This window comes from Lotus japonicus, chromosome 3, assembly GCF_012489685.1.
Source record: "Lotus japonicus ecotype B-129 chromosome 3, LjGifu_v1.2".
Lineage (NCBI taxonomy): Eukaryota > Viridiplantae > Streptophyta > Magnoliopsida > Fabales > Fabaceae > Lotus > Lotus japonicus.
In genome coordinates this window covers 78,864,474-78,882,655 of record NC_080043.1, presented here as the reverse complement: position 1 = coordinate 78,882,655, position 18,182 = coordinate 78,864,474, and positions in this window count along the sequence as shown.

Genomic DNA, 18,182 nt, shown 5'->3' with positions numbered 1-18,182 from the left:
CGGAATCGTGTAATTTGTTTTGGTGGAGGAGCGTGGTGTTTGTTGAGCTGGCCATTAATGTATTCCGGCATCATCATGGCCGTACACGTGTAGGTTGGTTTAAGGGTCCAGCCTAGCTTACTAGTCATGTGAGGTGGTCTTTTATATTTAAGGTTTTTTAATGTATTAATCAATTGGATTGGATGGTGTGTTAAATGGCATTAAATTGAAAGTCAATAAATTTAAATGTGTAATTGTTTTTTTATAAGGAATCTCCACGGAGAGGTCATGGCAGCCGCCACGGCTGGTCTGGTGGAGGCTCCTTCATGTTTGTTAGCTGAGAGTCTGAGACACTTGTATTTTATTGGACCTTCTCAATAGTGGTCAACTTTTGCTTTTGTAAAATTTGCTTGGCGACAGATTGTTTGCAACTTTTTGAGGCATTTTGCAAGGCGAAGTAGGATTCTTGCGACACTCTTGACTTGTGTGAATATTGTTAATCTTTGTCAAGGCGATTTGGGTGTCAGAGCAACTCCAATGCTTAGGCTCTTATTTGGGCTTTTATACACTATTCTACACTATTCATGTGCCACGTCAGACTTAAGAGCCTGCTAAGAGCCTGAAGCAGATTTTGCTCCAATGCATGGGCTCTTAAATTACTATTACAAGGGTCCCACTGTGTCCCACCATACAACATTAAATAATGATATTTACTTTCACCTAATTTAGATTTAAAATTTAATAGTATATCAATACTTCAACTAGAAATTAATTTAATTATTACTTATACTAATGTAAAATGATGAAGTGCACACTATATATAATGTATAAAAGCTGAAAATGGGAGAGAAACGGTCTGATAACCGGCCAAACCGTCAGACAACCTAAAACGGTTAAAAAACCGGCTCCAGCCGGTCAAAACCGGTCTGAAACCGGTCCACAACGGGAGGGTGACCTGCTGCAGGTCACCCTCTATATAAACCCATCAAGAGCCCCATTTGTGAACCCTAGCCGCCTCTCCCCCTCCCCCCCCCCTCGAAACCCTCTTCTCCTCCCCTCTTCTCTTCTTCTTCTTCTCCTCCCCTCTTCTCTTCTCTTCTTCTTCTTCTCCCCTCTGAAACCCAACCCACCTCTGCAACCCCACCACCACCACTGAAACCCAACCCACCGAAAGCCTCTTCTTCTTCTTCTCCTCCCCTCTTCTCTTCTTCTCCCCTGCCTCCTCGAAACCCCCTTCCCTTCTTCTCCCCTCTTCTCTTCTTCTTCTTCTCCCCTCTGAAACCCAACCCACCTCTGCAACCCCACCACCACCACTGAAACCCAACCCACCGAAACCCAACCTCACCACTGAAACCCAAAACCCACCTCACCCCCACCGAAACCCAACCCACATCACCGCCTCAAACACCCACCACCACAGCCAAAATCCACCTCACCGCCCCCAAATCGACTTACCACCACCCAAATCGGAGCCACCAGATCAGATCAGGGGAAAGGAAGCCCCTTTTCGCACATTCAAGTCTCCCTTTCAACAAGATCGGACATGCAAGGCTCAGAATTTTTTTTTTTCCTATGTAAATATCAGTTGCAGTGTAAAAGTTTGATTTTGGTTGTAAAGTTTGGATTTTTTTTTAAAAAAATTGATTTTGGTTTTGTTCTTGTGTTAGTTTATTTCAAATCTGTTCTTCTTCTTCTTCCCTTCTACCGTTTCTTCCCTCTGAAAGTAGTTGATGAGGAGCATGTGAGAGAAAATAATCGTTTTTTAATATAAGAGCTCATTAAGCAGGAGCTCTTGCAGAAGAGCCTCTGGACTGTAGCTAAGAGCTTTAAGGCTCTCTCCAATGCAGGGAAAAAATAAGAGCCGGCTCTTAGCAACTCCAGCTGGCCTAAGAGCCCAGCGTTGGAGTTGCTCTCAGTTCCTTATAGGATCAATAAGTGATTATTCAGATTAGAACAATGTTAAGCTGGGATTGGAGGCTTTGACGTTATTGGGAAGACAAGGAGAGCTCAAAGCACAACAATATGCATCAATGGGTCGATACTGAACATCACAAAGAGAACTTGACGCCACATCTTTACCCAAAATCTTAAGACATTGAGTTTTTGAGTCACATATCTTATAAAGTCTTCACATCTATCATTCTTAACCAATGTGAGAACCTATCTCACACTTAAATTCTCAACACGCAAGAGAGCTCTTTTGTTCAGATGAAAGTTGCTGCCATCTGACGTTAATGTTAGGGACGAGGGTTTTAGAGTAGGTTGTTCTTTTGTTTCTTTTGCCGTATCATTTTCCAAATGCAAAAAAAATAAAAGTCAATAAATTTAAAAATTAATGTGTGATTATTTTTTATGAAGTGTAACTTAGATGGTGTTATTGACTTATTTTTGAAGTTGTGTTTCCTCTTTTCTTTCATATCGGCCACTATTTCTCAATAGCAGTGGATTTTTGCTTTCGTGGAGTTTGTTTGGCGACAAATTGTTTGCAACTTTTTTAGGCCTTGCACTAGGCAAAAAAATGTTATTTTAGTCTCTTCGTTTCAGTATTTTCAATTTTCTTTTATTCGTGGATCCAACTTTGTGGTTGATTACTTAGCAATGAACTCTTCAAATTTCCCTGATATATATAGTGTGAATTGAAGAGGTTCCATCAGAGATTTATTCCCTTATTTAGAACGATATAATAACCTCTATAACTCTTTGGCTTCGTTTTAATATTATTTCTACTTAAAAAAAAACTACATGTTATTTCCGATATTTTGTTGGCAATAGACCCTGAGATTTTAATTATGAGGCAGATTGTTATTAATGTGTAAGTTTGAAGAATATGCCATTTAATATTATTGGTAATAAGAACCAACTGTAGGGTGTTGAATATGCGAGCTTGCGAGGCTTTGGACTTGTGTGAATGTTGTTAATCTTTGTCAAGATGCTTCGGGTGTTAGTTCCTCCTGTGATCGATAAGTGATAATTTGGATTAGAACAATATTATGCTAGGATTGGAGACTTCAACATTTTTTGAGAGACAAAGGAGCTCAAAGTATGAGACCATACACCAATGAGTCAATATCAAAAACTACAAAGAAAACTTGATGCTACATCTTTACTCAAAATCAAAAGATATTGAATTTTGGAGTCACATTTCTTATAAATTCTTCACATCTCTCTTCTTAACCAATGTTAGACGCTATTTTACACTTGAATTCTCAACACACATGAAGGCTTTTCAGTTCGAATTTGGAGGTGCTGCCATTTGATGTCACTGCATTTCTATATGAGGGTGGCTTTAGAGTTTAGAGTAGGTTGTTCTTTCGTCTCTTTTGTGATTTATCAGATAATAAAAATAATTAAAAGTAAACAAAAATTAAAATTAATGTGTAATTAATTGTTATCATTCCTCTTGTAATAAAAAAATTAACAATATATAACATGGGAGAATAAATCAACCGTAAGTGAGGATGAGAATAGTTAATTCAAGCGAATTTGACTAAAAAATGTGAAGTTTGAAACTGAAACTGTCACCGTAAATAGGAGTTTAGTTTATTGTAGGTAGTTTGTTTTGAAGGTTCATTGTATAATATAGCCATGCATAGGTGATAGGTGTGAATGTCATGAAAATGGAGTAGTGGCTGGCACCAGTCTCTTTCCGACGCGGAGAGCACTCCATGTCTCCCGCATCTTTGATATTCTGATTACCCAAAAGGAAAAGTTTGTGAACTTCGCTACAGGTGCAGAATTTTAAAATTGAAAAGAATTTAAATAATTTATTAATAAAAGATAAAATAGTTATTTATATTTATAGGAATGACTAGATTCATAATTTCTGTTAAATAAAGAAACTAATTAATACTCTTAATCTTAATTAAATATGAAAATAGATCAATTTATATAAACAATAATTTAATTACTCTAAGGTAAGACAAAAATATTATAAGATAGTGTAAATATGATCAAAATACTATAAGATAATTTTTTCATATTCTAACAACAACAAAAACACTATCGGCCAAGCTTAAACACACTTACCATTAAACGTATCACAATTTACAAAAATAAATATATCCTAAGAAAAGGAAATGAGCGTGCACAATCATCGAAACATAAGTAAGAACATAGCCACATAGGTAAGAAGAGAACTCATTGGCAAATGAAAGAGGAGCGCCACCAAAGAGAAGATAAGCAATTAAAGGGAAAGAAGAGAACCATTGCAATTGCCATTGCCAAAGGGAAGAGAAACAGCCTGAGGGAAAAGAAAATGATAAACCATTGACATAACCAAATGGAAGAAGAGCAACCAAAGGGGACCGTTGTCGAAGTAGAGCAGAAGAACATTCATATGATTGCCACACTGAGCCAAAGACGATGAAGAAGAAACAATTATAACTCCATTTGTTGTGGTATACCAAAGAAAAGGAAGAAGTGTCATGGTATCACATTGCCAAAGAGAGGCATCCCTGAACCAAAAAAGCTTTACCCTTTGGAGCTTGAGCATATTATCGAGTCTCATCTTTTAGTGATGTTGCAATTTTATTACCAAAGCTTTGAAGTGTTGTGAGATCTTAGGTTTATTTTGAGTTTACAATAGTGATTCATGGCACACTAACAAGTGGCAAACAACTCCTGAGATTCATCTAATTAGCACTTAAAAATCGCCACAAAATAAAAGACTTTTATATTTGTAGCGATAAAAAATCACCACTAAAATGAGTGATTGGAGTGATAGTGACTACTTTTTAGTAGTAAGCTATTTTTTCATCGCATTTATTTATGTGTTCATTAATGCATATGTTTTGTTCACACTTTACGTTAGGTGAAAAAGAAGTAAAGAAACGAGAGAGATAAAAAGAAGATAAAAGAAAGAGAGAAAAAAATATAGCAAATGAAATGAAATGTGAAAATGAAAACAGATGACACATCATTGACAAATATCTATATAAGAAAACAATGGGGGGAGGGGTTGACATAATGGGTTTGCCCCCCTTTGGATTGGACCCCCTTAGGGTGACTTGATCCAATTATGAGGATCACAAGGTCTTGACGCATCAATTCTAGCAGCTTAAGGTCGAAGATTAGCGAATTGCCTGCTTGGGCTCTTAGAGAGCAAAGGCTCAGGCTGCCTAGTCGAGACCCAAGTGTAATAGATTTAAATTTAGCTATGGTTTTGCCCACTATAAAAGAAAAAACACATCATTAAATAAGAAAAATTATCATTTATTGTCTTGATGGATAGAAACCCTAAAACTTGAGAAACCTAGATGTGAGACTCTAATTGATAGATAGGAGTAGGGGTGTTCAAAAAATCCGGTTTCCATAACCAAACCATAACCATATCCAGAAAATCCGGTTTTATATATAACCGGTTTTAATGTATCCGGTTTTAAAGTGGATACCAATTTGGATATCCAGTTTTTGAATTTGGATAAAAAACCAGTTTACCATATCCAAAACCAAATTTAATATTTTTAAAAAATCAATTTTCTATTATTCATTCATAACCGGTTTCAGTTTCTAAAATCCAAATTCAGTTCCTGTTTCAACTTTCAAAGAACCCTAACCCTATTCCCAAATCAACTCGCCGCCGCCATTGCCGCCGCCGCCGCCAATTTTGGGTTTGCGTCACTGACCTTCAGGATTTGGAACCGAAATCCCCATTCTCTACCTCGATTTCCTCAGGTTCTTCCTCTTTTCTACTTACCCTTTTCATTTCTCTTCATTGTTGTTGAGGATTTGGGGTGTTTGGTTTATGGGTTTACTCAGTTATTGAGTTTTGAGGGATTCTAAGAGTTGGGTTTGATGGAGAAATAAGGGACTAGTTCCAATTGTAGCACTCGACTTAGTAACCCTCTTGTTTCTCTTTCTGGATCGATGAGGCATAATCTGAATCTGTTCTAGGTAAAGATGTGGGTAGTTTTAACATGTTAATTCATATATCTGGGTAGTTTCTTCCCTTGATAATTCATATTTTCAAGTCCAATTATTATATGACAGGATCGTATCACTATGAAAACTCCAAATCATATTCCAACTTGATCAAATTTGAAACTATTTGATATGGCATTAGATGCTTTTATTTCTCACCCCAAATTTCAACTTCCTGTTTTTTTTTCCACTTGTGTAAAATAATTTTGGGTTTGCAGATCTTGAAGGCATGACAGATCCGAGCATTGGAGGTTGTAGAGGCTCTTAGAACTAAAAGAGCAGACAAGCAGGTCAGTGATCACCCTTGAACTTGAAGATCAATGTGGATTGTCTAAGATAGTGGATTGTCTAAGATGTGATGGTGTTGTCTTTCTTTTGCTGTTCATGTTGTTAGACTGTCAAGATAGTTATCTAGTCACTATTATAGTGGAGCTTACTAACAACTCTTTTGGCACTTCCTTGTTGTCAAGTTCAAGATGTGATCACCCTTGAACTTGAAGATCAATGTGGATTGTCTAAGATAGTGGATTGTCTAAGATGTGATGGAGTTTTAACATGTTAATTCATATAATGATTATGCTACTACTGTTGTGAAGTTGAAATAAAGCACAAGTTTGTTTGATGAATTCTTTCTTTCTTTTGTAGATACATTCAATTCATGAATTTTAGTTACTGCTCTGTTTTCCGGATACATCTTTCTGTTTTGCTTTGTATGTGAAAGGCTGTGTAATGTGTAACAGCCAAGGACATGGTTCTAGTTCATTGTATTGTATCCATATTCATTCTGCTTTTTAGCCCTGCATCTGGAAACATTCTCTTCATGGAATACAATGCTTAATCTTATTCAATAAATAAAATGGACTTTAAGTTTACATGGTTACAGGTCTATTGATGAACCTGAAGCAAATATTATGACTGGAGCAAATATTATGACTGGTGGAAATATGATATATGATATACTTTTTCTCTTCAAATATTATGTCTTTTTGGTTGTATTATATAATGGTAATTATACCTTATTTCATTCTTGCCTATTTCTCCTTGTCAGATGGATCACGAGTTATCTACTCCTCCGCAAGATGGATCTAACAGCGCTGATGTGGGATCTTCTAGAAAACGGAAAAGGCGGGCTAACCAGTCTTATGTTTGGGACCATTTCAGTGTAGATCCCGTGTCAACCGACAGGGCAAGATGCAATTACTAAAGGGGAAGGATGACAAGTTGGAGGCGTGGAGGGGGCCGCCTACACACTCAGATTGGGACCATGCGCGTTCAGTCATGCCATTTTTGAGGACTTTCTATGAAGCTACTATGTGCATTTCTGGTTCATCTTATGTGACTAGTAATATATACATCTTAGAGGTTCTTGGAGTTGGGAAAAAGATCAGGGAAACGTCTTGGTCAAATGATACAAGTTTAAGGCGGATGGCTGAAAAAATGAAGACAAAATATGATAAGTATTGGGGAACAGCTGATAATTTTAACATGTTAATGTTTATTGCTTTGGTGTTAGACCCCAGATACAAATTAGAATTTCAGAAGCGGTTGATTAGTGACTCTTTTGACTATAGTGAGTCAACTTATCTTATAAGTAAGTTGGAGGTGTGTTTAAAAGCAATTTTTGAGGAGTTTAAAGGTGTGGTAGATGGGTCTCAAGGTGACAACTCGCAAGAAAGAGTGCAATTTTATGCTGAAAGCAGTGATGACCGTTATGGATATAATCAATACTTTGATTCAAGTGGAAGTAAAAATGAATTAACTAAGTACTTGGAGGATGGTTTAGAGGAACGTGGATCACTGGACATCTTAAATTGGTGGAAGCTGAATGCAAGTCGGTATCCGATCCTTGCAAGCATTGCAAGAGAGTTGCTTGCTATACCTATCTCTACAGTGGCTTCTGAATCCACCTTTAGTGCAGGAGGAAGGGTGGTTGATCCATATCGGAGTTCCTTAACTCCAAAAACATTGGAAGCACTTATCTGTACTCAAGATTGGATTAAGGGGAAATATTCAAAATCATTACTTTCAAATGAAGAAGTTATGGAGCTTGAGAAATATGAGCAAGGTATAATAACAAATTATGTTTGATGATATGTTTATTGTTACCTATAATATTATGAATTTTTAGATAATTAAAAGTATTTGTTTATTTTGCAGAAGTGGCCTCCACTGAAGATATTACTACCACCTCTATTGCGCTTGATGAAGATTGAAAGGTATAGTAAGAGTTTGTTTTTTTATGAAATTAGTTGCACCTTTTTGGATATGCTTGTGCAATTGGGTATAATAAAAGTTTACTTCCATGTTTTGTTGATAGTTGCTTGATTTTGCTACTCTAATGGACCTTGTGGCTTTGCTGTTAAATTTTGTTATGTAGGTCAAGGGAACCATTGTTGGTGGTGTCATCTCTCACGTTCACGAGTCATTGATCAACAATCCTCAAGAGAATGAATGAATTCTTTGATTGTTGCTCAGTTTATTATGTTTGCTTGTCCCTAGTGTAGTTTTGACCAGTCTAATTTAGTGTTTGTTTACAACTCAGGTGTTAGAATGTAAATGCTCATTCTTAATTATGTAGGTGTTGTAATGTTGTTGGATCCTTGACAATGCTTTGTTTTTAGCTGCTATGCCACTATTTTAGCTTCTTTACTCTTAGTGTTTGCAATATATAAGTGCTACTTGCTTTGGTTTTAAGCTATGAAACAAGTTATTTTGGAATTTCATATCTTATAGTGTTGTAAGCCAGAGCGAATTTCATGGCTGTCTTATGGAATGGAAATCATAACATGGCTATTGTTGATGATGATAGGAGATCCATTTTAGATTCATAAAAGTTATATTCACGTTTTTTAGTCAATCATCTTAGACAAATTTGACCGTATATCATATTAGACAAATGAAATGACCAAATATAGTTTCAAAATCCAGTTTCAAAATCCGGTTTGAGCCAAATCCAATTTTAAAATCCGGTTTTCAACAAAATCCGGTTTTAAATCCGGTTTTTCAATCAAATCCAATTTTAAAAACTGATTCTGAACTAAATCCGGATTTTAAAACTGGTTTAAAACCGGTTTTAAACATAACCGGTTTTAAACTGGTTAAAACCGGTTAAATCCGGATCCAGATTAAAAACCGGTTTTATAACCGGTTTGAGATATCAAAACTGGATCGGTTAAAAAATCCAAATGGTAAAACTGGTTTTAAAGTGGATATATTTTTGAACACTCCTAGATAGGAGGAGTTGACAACTAAGAACACCTTTCATTGCCAAATACCTATATGCATCGCTTAGCTAGACAAGTACACATGACACATCATTGACAAATCTCTCTTAGCTGCACACACATGACATATCATTGTTTAATACAAAATTACAAAACATTTTCGTCAGATTGAGTTGATTACGCAACCTCCATTAATATTTGTTTGTGGGTCTCACTCACACCTGTCAGTGCACTTACGTGGGACACGTTGTTTTGCTCCAACATAAAGTGAGACACGTCAGTGCCAGGACCACACTTACGTGCTTAAGAATACAGTTTTTAATTATTTATCTATTTGCCGGGTGCCACAATCCATTCGTACATCAAATAGTTCACATATCACTCCCAACATACATGTCTTACAAGAATCTACTAACTTAAGTTTCAAAATCCCATTGCACTGTTCATGGCCATCTTTTTTTTTTTGTTCCCGTTTCTATTGAATTGGGCCTAGGTCATTGTTAGGCCTTATTTAATAATCTCCTAGCCTTTAATTGAAAGTCCCCATCTGCTCTTCTCCTACTCCTACTGTTCTAAAAATCCTCCTCTCTTACCTATTGCACGCCTCCCAATCCCATCTGCTCTACTCCTATCATCTGAATCGTAATAGCTACAATTGTTCCTACATCCCAAGCTATTGTCTAAATGTCTCCGTACCCTACACTCTATGCTCCAGCTGTATGATGTCTTTGACAGGTTCTGCATCTATACTATATACCCTGTACTCTATTAATCCCTGGTGATTTTACAGACCTGCAAATTCTAGCTGTAAAGATGTACGGGATTTCAGGGTTCTATAAATACAACTTTGCTGTTCATCTCCACACAATTTCTCTCCTCAGCAAATTCCTGGCCAGACTTCGATTTCAATTCCAATTTTGCGTTTATGCTTCCAATTTCCCATGTTTTGAATCTTTTCATTCTCTTCTACTTTTGTAAAATAGTTAAATCTATCTGATTTCTATGTAATCTGTGTTTTATGAGTTTGTTCAGGTTGGGACTTACTTCGTGGGGCAGAACTACCATGGCGTTTCAGAAGGCTACTACAATGTTGGTATTTTCTCTCTTCATTGTTCTGTTTGTTCCTCCATGAGTGATATATAAATTGGTGTTTTCTTTTAATTTGGAGTTATATATAAGTGTGTTTCTTTGTTTGTTGTTTGGTTGGCCTGTTATTGATTCAAAGGCTTCATGATAAAAGTAAGAGAGAATGAAAAGATTCAAAACAGGGGAAATTTCTGTAACCGTCGTTCCTCCTTAAAGCTGCACGGTTAACGCTTTTTAGGTACCTTCAAGCTATCAAAAACAGCTGGTCATTTTGCTTTACAGGTTGTGGGCCTACACCCTACCTTCCCTCAATCTTCTTTACAGCTTGACTGATTTGATGCATGCCCAAATTAATGCTTATAAATTCATCACTTGCCTTCTTGATCTTCCCCTCATCCATCCTACTCCCAAATCACAGTTTTCCATTTCTGAAGTGTGCATATTTTGAACAGGTTTTGTAAATTAATGTTAATAGTGTTTTCATTTGAACCAGTTTTGTAAAAATACAAATGCATATTAGTTTGATTATGAAGTTATTGATTATTTTTCTTCTAAATGGATGATGATAAGTTGGTGACATTGTACATCAATGAAAGTTTTGATTTAGCTTCATTTAAGTTGGCAGAGGATTGGAAGGCAAATTCAAGAGTTCACCAAGAACAGGTTTGTCCTCATTACCTCTGGTTTTGGTTCGTTTAATTATTACTTAAATGTCATTTTTGATAGGTTTGATAATATACAAGTTATTTGGTTTATGTGTTAGTTGAACAGCGAGTAGATTATGAGAATTTTTTATACAACCAAGATGAAGTTCTACATCTGCTCATTTTGTTGTGTATTTGAATTGCTTAACATGAAGTATTGATTCAGTACAAACAATGATATATTTTGCAGTTAGTGAGGCTGTGATTTTAAAGACGTTGTCTTATCAAGAGGCATGGGAAATGGGAAGTTGGACTTTGGAAAGACTCTACGCCCCTTGTGCTCACAAAAATTAAGGAGATTAACTTTTAAACTTCCTGCTGTGCAGTCTTATTTTGGTGCAAATGTTTTACATCCTCACACAATAATTCATGTGATGCAATATGGCATACCAATCTTAATAAGGAATATCTTCAACCTCTCTGCTTCTGGAACAAAGATCCGCCATCCTTCTGTTAATGATAGTGAAGATATGATGAACCTGAAAAGTTTTGTCGAAGGATTTGCAACTATTGATAACTTGGCTCTCATCAATGTTGAGGGGTGAGTCATAGATTGCAGTCACTTTAGACGAAGAATAGTTCACATTCTTGCTGCTTGATGGTTTCTATTTAATTTAAGATATTCCCTAACCTACTTGGTTTGGTTTGGTTTGATAATATATCTCATTTGAAATCTGAAATTTTAGTTTGTCATGTTAGTTATTAAAAGAGATTGCCCATGATAACGAAATTTTGGACAAATAAAAGAGATTGCACATGCATATTATTTTCATGTCATCTTAATAACTGATTCATGTCATTTATGTGTTTGAGGGGGCAAGTCCTACACTTTAGCAGGTCCCCTCCTACATTTTGTTTGGTATGAGCTAAAATGAAACGTATAGCATGTTATTGGAGATAAGTTCCACTTATTTTCTTGATCGGTTTTTCTTTCATGTGTTGTTTTGTCTTTTGAATGAGTTCGAGATGTTAACTTTATTTTTTTTGCTTGACTAATACATGTAATGGTTTATTAAACCATTGTGCTTAATGCCAATGTTTCTGAATATCTTCAGCTCCATTAGCATGAACTTTGAGGAGAATTAGTTGATAAAATTACCAAAATACAGAGTGAACAATTACATTTCTTTTTATGTTCAGAAGTATGAGTTTTTTGAATTAACCATTGGATATGTAAAATGCTGGTAAATGAAGCAGATAGCCATGGGAGCTATGTTCAATAGAAGGTTGTCTAGATACCATTTTCCCAAGTACAATTGTTGTGTTGGTACTTATATATATTCTATATTAAAAAGGCTTTTACTTGTGTGCATTGTTTTCATGTCGAGATATAGTTATTCACTTATTATGCATCTGCATAATAAACATGTTGCATCACTCAAGTAAACAAAATATAGGAATATGTTTGCATCTTTATCCTAATGGGTGGTTATTTGGCAGGAGATGATACTAGCGAGCTCTGAATTTGCCCTTCACAGGTTAAGATTTTGATTTTGTTAAACTGTGGAAGGACCAGTTTTATTTTTTCTTATCATAGGTATTTGTCAGGCATTCCAAAAGAAGGCACATGATATCTTGACAATTTTAAAAAAGGCTAAAGATAGTGAAATTCAAACCTTTTTTAGGATGGCTGAATCTTAAAACACTAAAAAAGTTTCTCTTTTCTATGAGGATTAGAAAAGACTTCAATGTTTGTCCTTTTACTCTTATTTCATCTATTTTTATGATTTGTCTAAATGGTTTTTTTGTTACGATTGATCAATTACTTTGGGTTGTTTATTTTAATCAATGATTTTGTTTCAATGTTTTTCATAAAACCCTTGCCTGTTAACCTTAAAATCTATGGGGAAATCTTCAAGGTGAAATCAATATTGAGGAAAAAGGATGTCCCACCTAATGTTTCTGCAACTTAGTTGTACCATGTTTCTTCCATTTATATTGTAGTCACCTCCTTTTATTCTTGAATTTGCACTCTTCATGTGTGCTTAATAGTCTCTATGGTTCAATAGAGGGGAGGGGATTTATGTTTGGTTCATAAGGGGAGGGGAGGATTTTCAAAACAAATTCTTTGTTACTTTTAAAAGATTTTAAAACTCAAGAAGGGTATTTTTGTCTAATGAAATTTTCCCGCTTCAATTCCCCTACTTTTGGAGGGTAGACAAATTTGAGTTATGAGGGTTCCCTACCCCCCCACCCCTCCATTCCTCTCCTCTCCCCTCCCCTCATAAAAACTGAACCAATCATAATAAGTTTTTTGTTTTTAAATAAAACTCCCTTACTCTGCCTCCCTTCAACCAAATACTATATAATGATTCTGGATATGTTACACCTTAATTATTTATATTTGTGGTTCATGACTTTAACGAGGAAGAGTAGGAGAGACTGTTTAGACATACAACAAGCTCTAAGGTAAAAATAAGGGATACATAATCTTTGTTTGTAATCTTAAGCGGGTGCACAACTTACAAAGCAAAAATCTTAAACTTAATCCACACCTTTTTAATGTTGGTGTTAGTGTTTACACCAAATTTTGGTAAAACAAATAGAGAATCCAAGGATCAATCTGGGACTGGATTCGAGTCCTCTTGGGTTCTTTGGTGAAAACGTTTGAGTGTCAATTCCAGATTTTTTTTCATGAAGAACAGGATAAAGTAAAGAAATTGAAACAAGTAAAGAAAAATAAAAGAGAAAAAAGAAGAAAAGATGAAATAGTATGAATTGAAATGCAAAGTAAATGAGATTACACCACAATCATGCTCATGATCTCCTAATTGCCATTTGTCTTTGTGATTGACTTGTTGGCTTTCAGAGTCTAGGAGCCTAAATGTGTGAAATCTAATTATTCTTAGTTACAACCTACTATTTATAATGTTTGAAATAAAACTGCTAACATAATCCTATGGTTAAGATTTAAACATAGAAAATAACTTCCTAATCAGAGCCTTTGATTTCTTGTAACCGCCATCTTCAGTTCTGCTTCTGCCTTGCTAGATCTCCTTTCTTCCATTTTGCTTCCAACACTGTTGCATTTCTTCTTTTGCTATCGAAACCCTTTGCCTTTGGTCGAAATATACTTGTTTAGTGCCACACAAAGAATGTCGAAATATTACTCCATATACTACAAGCACCCAGACTTAAGTTCACAATATATATTAAAGGTCGAATATTATATAACATTGTCTTTGAATCATGATGCCACTATTTCGACCTTGGGAAATATAAACAAAGTCACTATATAATTCCAAGATTAATGATCGAACATATCTTAACTTCACAGGCAACATGAAACTTAAATTGTCTTTGGTTTATTGGCTTATCAATTTGGCATGAGAATTTGACCAATAATGAGTATAAATTTCGACCCAGCAAGCTATAACATTCGACATGTATGTATTTGACAATAATTTAGCAGTAAGATAGAAACTACACTAAAACATAACATGTATCTATGTGCACCATATCTCAATAATTAATTTCTAAACCTGAGAATTTTGGTGTAAACAGTTAGTTACTTTATTTTTCTTACAACGATAAAATATTGTACTCCCCACCTTTATTGTCTAAAGTTCATTTAGCTTAAGAGCATTTTTTCCTGTTCATTTCTTATTTGATGGTGCAAAGATTATGTTTATAATTGGTGTTCTATTCATGTAGCTTTGGGGGTAGTATACCGGATGCAAGGTGGAAGAAGGATAGTTTCAAAGTAAGAACTCAGTTTTAAAGTCTGTCTTTTAAACTTTCCCCACTGAACTTCCATCTTAGAGCATTCTATATTTTGATGTATTGAATGTTATTGGCTTATATGGGAAGGAAGATGATAGTTTTAATGGCAAAAAATTTCGCCTTAACATTTATCAAGTTTTGAATTTCATGACGACAATATTTGTTATAAAATGCCTGTAAAGTTGGATGGTTTGAGTATATAGTCAAATGGACGTTTTACCGTTGCAGACCAGGTTTGATATTTCATCCCTCCCTTCTTTTTCTTATTTTTGCTATTTTGTGTGTTGTGATTTGTATTTTTGTGAGAATGGTCTTTCATAATGTTGCTAGGGCGATTTAAAAATTTGTCAAGTGCCAACTGAACTTATTTTTGAAGGCCAAGCTCAAGCCTATGGAATACAAGGAGCACACAACCATTCTCTTAGTCTTTTGCCACACCACAGATCAGAAATCAGAATCGGTCGGCAGTTATAAGGATCACTACGTACTCAGCCCACCATTAATTAGTTAGTTAGATTCTATCTAGGGGATGCTACGAACTGAGGTTTAGAAATAGAAGGAGCAAGATAAAAATGATGCGTTTAGGAACACCTATATATGAGAACTGAGGGCAAAGGATTTGAGAATTCTTTCTCCTATTCCAGTATTTTCCCAAAAAAACTTTATTTCCTTTGATTGGTTCTATCCGGATACTAATCGTGCAAGCCCCTTCTCAACAATGAAAAAACAAAATATGATTGTCTATTCTTGTGCCATGATGGATTTGTGAACTTTGCCCGGAACATATTTATTAACTAATTTGATAATGTGGATATTATCCAATGTGTGTTAGTTCCATATCATTTAACTAACCTCTTAAACATTCTTGAACTATAGGTCCACATCATTCTACCCATCTGCTTCATCTATATAGTGTTATGTATTGAAGATCCTTATAACATAATCAATCTATATATCTATATATATATATGTAAAGCTCACTTGAGCTATAAGGATTAAATGCATATAAATAATGAAATTAAACAAATTAAATTTCTATTCAACTTTTAATATAATGTAACTTTTAAAACTTTTTGTTTTTTGACTTTACACATGCCAATATAACTTTTTTGAAAAATACATGTAGCCTCTATAATTGAAAAAAAAAAACATAATAATTACATGCCAATTTTTTTGTTTTTTGACATTACACATGACAATTTGCATCATATGACTTTGAGAGAAATCTTAACCGCATGATATAATATGATGAATGATAATTTTATAAAGTTGTAAATGGTAACACCACTCATTGTTACTGAAAGTGCAAATTCCCTTCAACTAATCAAAAATATGTCATCTTTCTCATCATTCATTTTTCCAAATTCACTTAATATTATAGGTTACTAATATGGATCAGTCTGATTTATTATGAGTGCATTACTCATTCATCTTTTCTTCAAAATTAGTGAGACCTTCCATATTTTTCAATGTTTAATCTTCAAATATAAATACACCTCATCTATTTGTGTTTTATGCAACTCTCATTCAACCCCAATAAATCATGAAATATAGGTGCTACCTGTATTCCTTTTGTCATTTGTTTTCATGTCATGCGTCCAAACTTGCTATGGTAAGTTACTATTTGGGGTTTTAATTGGTGTTGGGTTTTTAATTGGCCAAAACTGCTAACATAACCTTTGAATTGAATTATTTAATAATTTTTTATTTATTAAATAGATGAAATATAAAGATTGAAAACTGAAAGAAATCAACTAGAGACTATTTAGCTACCTATACTAAATAATAAAATTATAAACTAAAGTTTGAATTTTTGTTTTATATTACTCATTTATTATTTCTTTATTTCGGAGAAAAATCATCAACTACAAAAAAACTACATTAAATCATATGGCGGTACTATATATTAAATAGTAAAAAAATAGAAAATATATTAAATAAAAAAAACTCCCCTTCGTATTAATTGTATTAACTAATAATTATAAATTTCAGTTACTTATAGAAAATAGTTTATTCAATATTAATTAAAAAATGTTAGAATATTTATTATCAATCATAAATTGGAGGGGAGAAAATTAAAATAATGCTAAGTAATATTTTGATATACAAAAATATTGAGAGTTAAAATTAATTATAATAAAATAATATTTATTAAAAACTAATTAAGAAAAAGTAGTATTTAAATAAAAAGTGGCGCTCTATAAATATTTACCATTAACTATTATATGTGTATATTCGTTGAAAAAATTCTTTAAATATAATTTTTGATATATTATATATTAATAGAAATGACTTGAGAAAGAATAACAGAGTAAAATAAATATGACCAAAGTTCAATAAAAATAAATTTAATAAATAATTCTTTAAACTAATAAAATAATTTCTTATTATAACTTTTAAAGTTAAAATTACTTTATTGTGGATATACGGTGTAAAAAAAATGTCATTATAACTTATTTAGGACATTAAAAATTTATTACTTGATTTAATATATTTCAAATTCACATAATGATTTTTTATATTTTTAAATGAATAAAATATTAAACTACTTCAGTGCTAATTATTTAATATCAATGATTATGGAGAAATGCATGCATGTTTAATAACAAAGTTTTGGTTGTTGAACATATATGAGACTATTGCTTGGTTCGTGTGTTTTGGTGGGTCAAGGGGAAGTGGAATGACTGTCCATATGATTTGGAATAGTTTGCTAGAGGCTTTAAGCGTATTGAATGACCACTGAAACAAAAGATGCCACGAACAGTGTATTGTGAGCCACCGCCAACAATTGCTTTGAAGTTTAATGTGGATGGGGCGTCGAAAAGGAATCCAGTGGTTAGTGGTATTGACAGAGTTTTGAGGGATTAAGGAGGAGAGGTGTTAGGTTACTTTGCAAAAGGAACTAAAATGTTGTGGCATGTGGGCTTTTGACGAAGGTTCAAGTAGTGTTACATGCTTTGTTATTTTTTCCAACAATTTAAATTTTCAAATGTGGTGGTTAAAAGTGATTCCTCCTTAGTGGTCGGGTGAGTGTCTAAGGGAGATAGAAGGTCATTGAAATTGAAACATGTATTTAATCATATAGATCATATGATATCTATAATTCAATGTGTTGGTGTAGTGTATGTATTGCGTGAGGGAAACACTGGAACAAACTTTTTGGCAAATCAAGGGTGTGGTAGGGAACAACATATATGAGTCTATTGTGATCTAATGTAATTATCTAAATGAGAAGGTTGTTCTCATTTTGTTGTGTTTCAATAAAGTTTTCTTAAAAAAATATCAATTATTAAATTTGAGTAATATTAATTATTTAGATTTAGAGAACTCTAATTCTATTGAATGAAATGTCTCACCTCCATTATTATTTAATTTATTATATTTTATAATAAACATATTTTAATATTTATTAAAACTATAATAATCATATATAATTTTAAAAATATTATAAATAAACCCGTGCAACGCACGGGTATTATTTCTAGTATATAAGTAAAGCACACTTGAACCATTACATTAAATACATTAGTAAATATTGCATGTATTA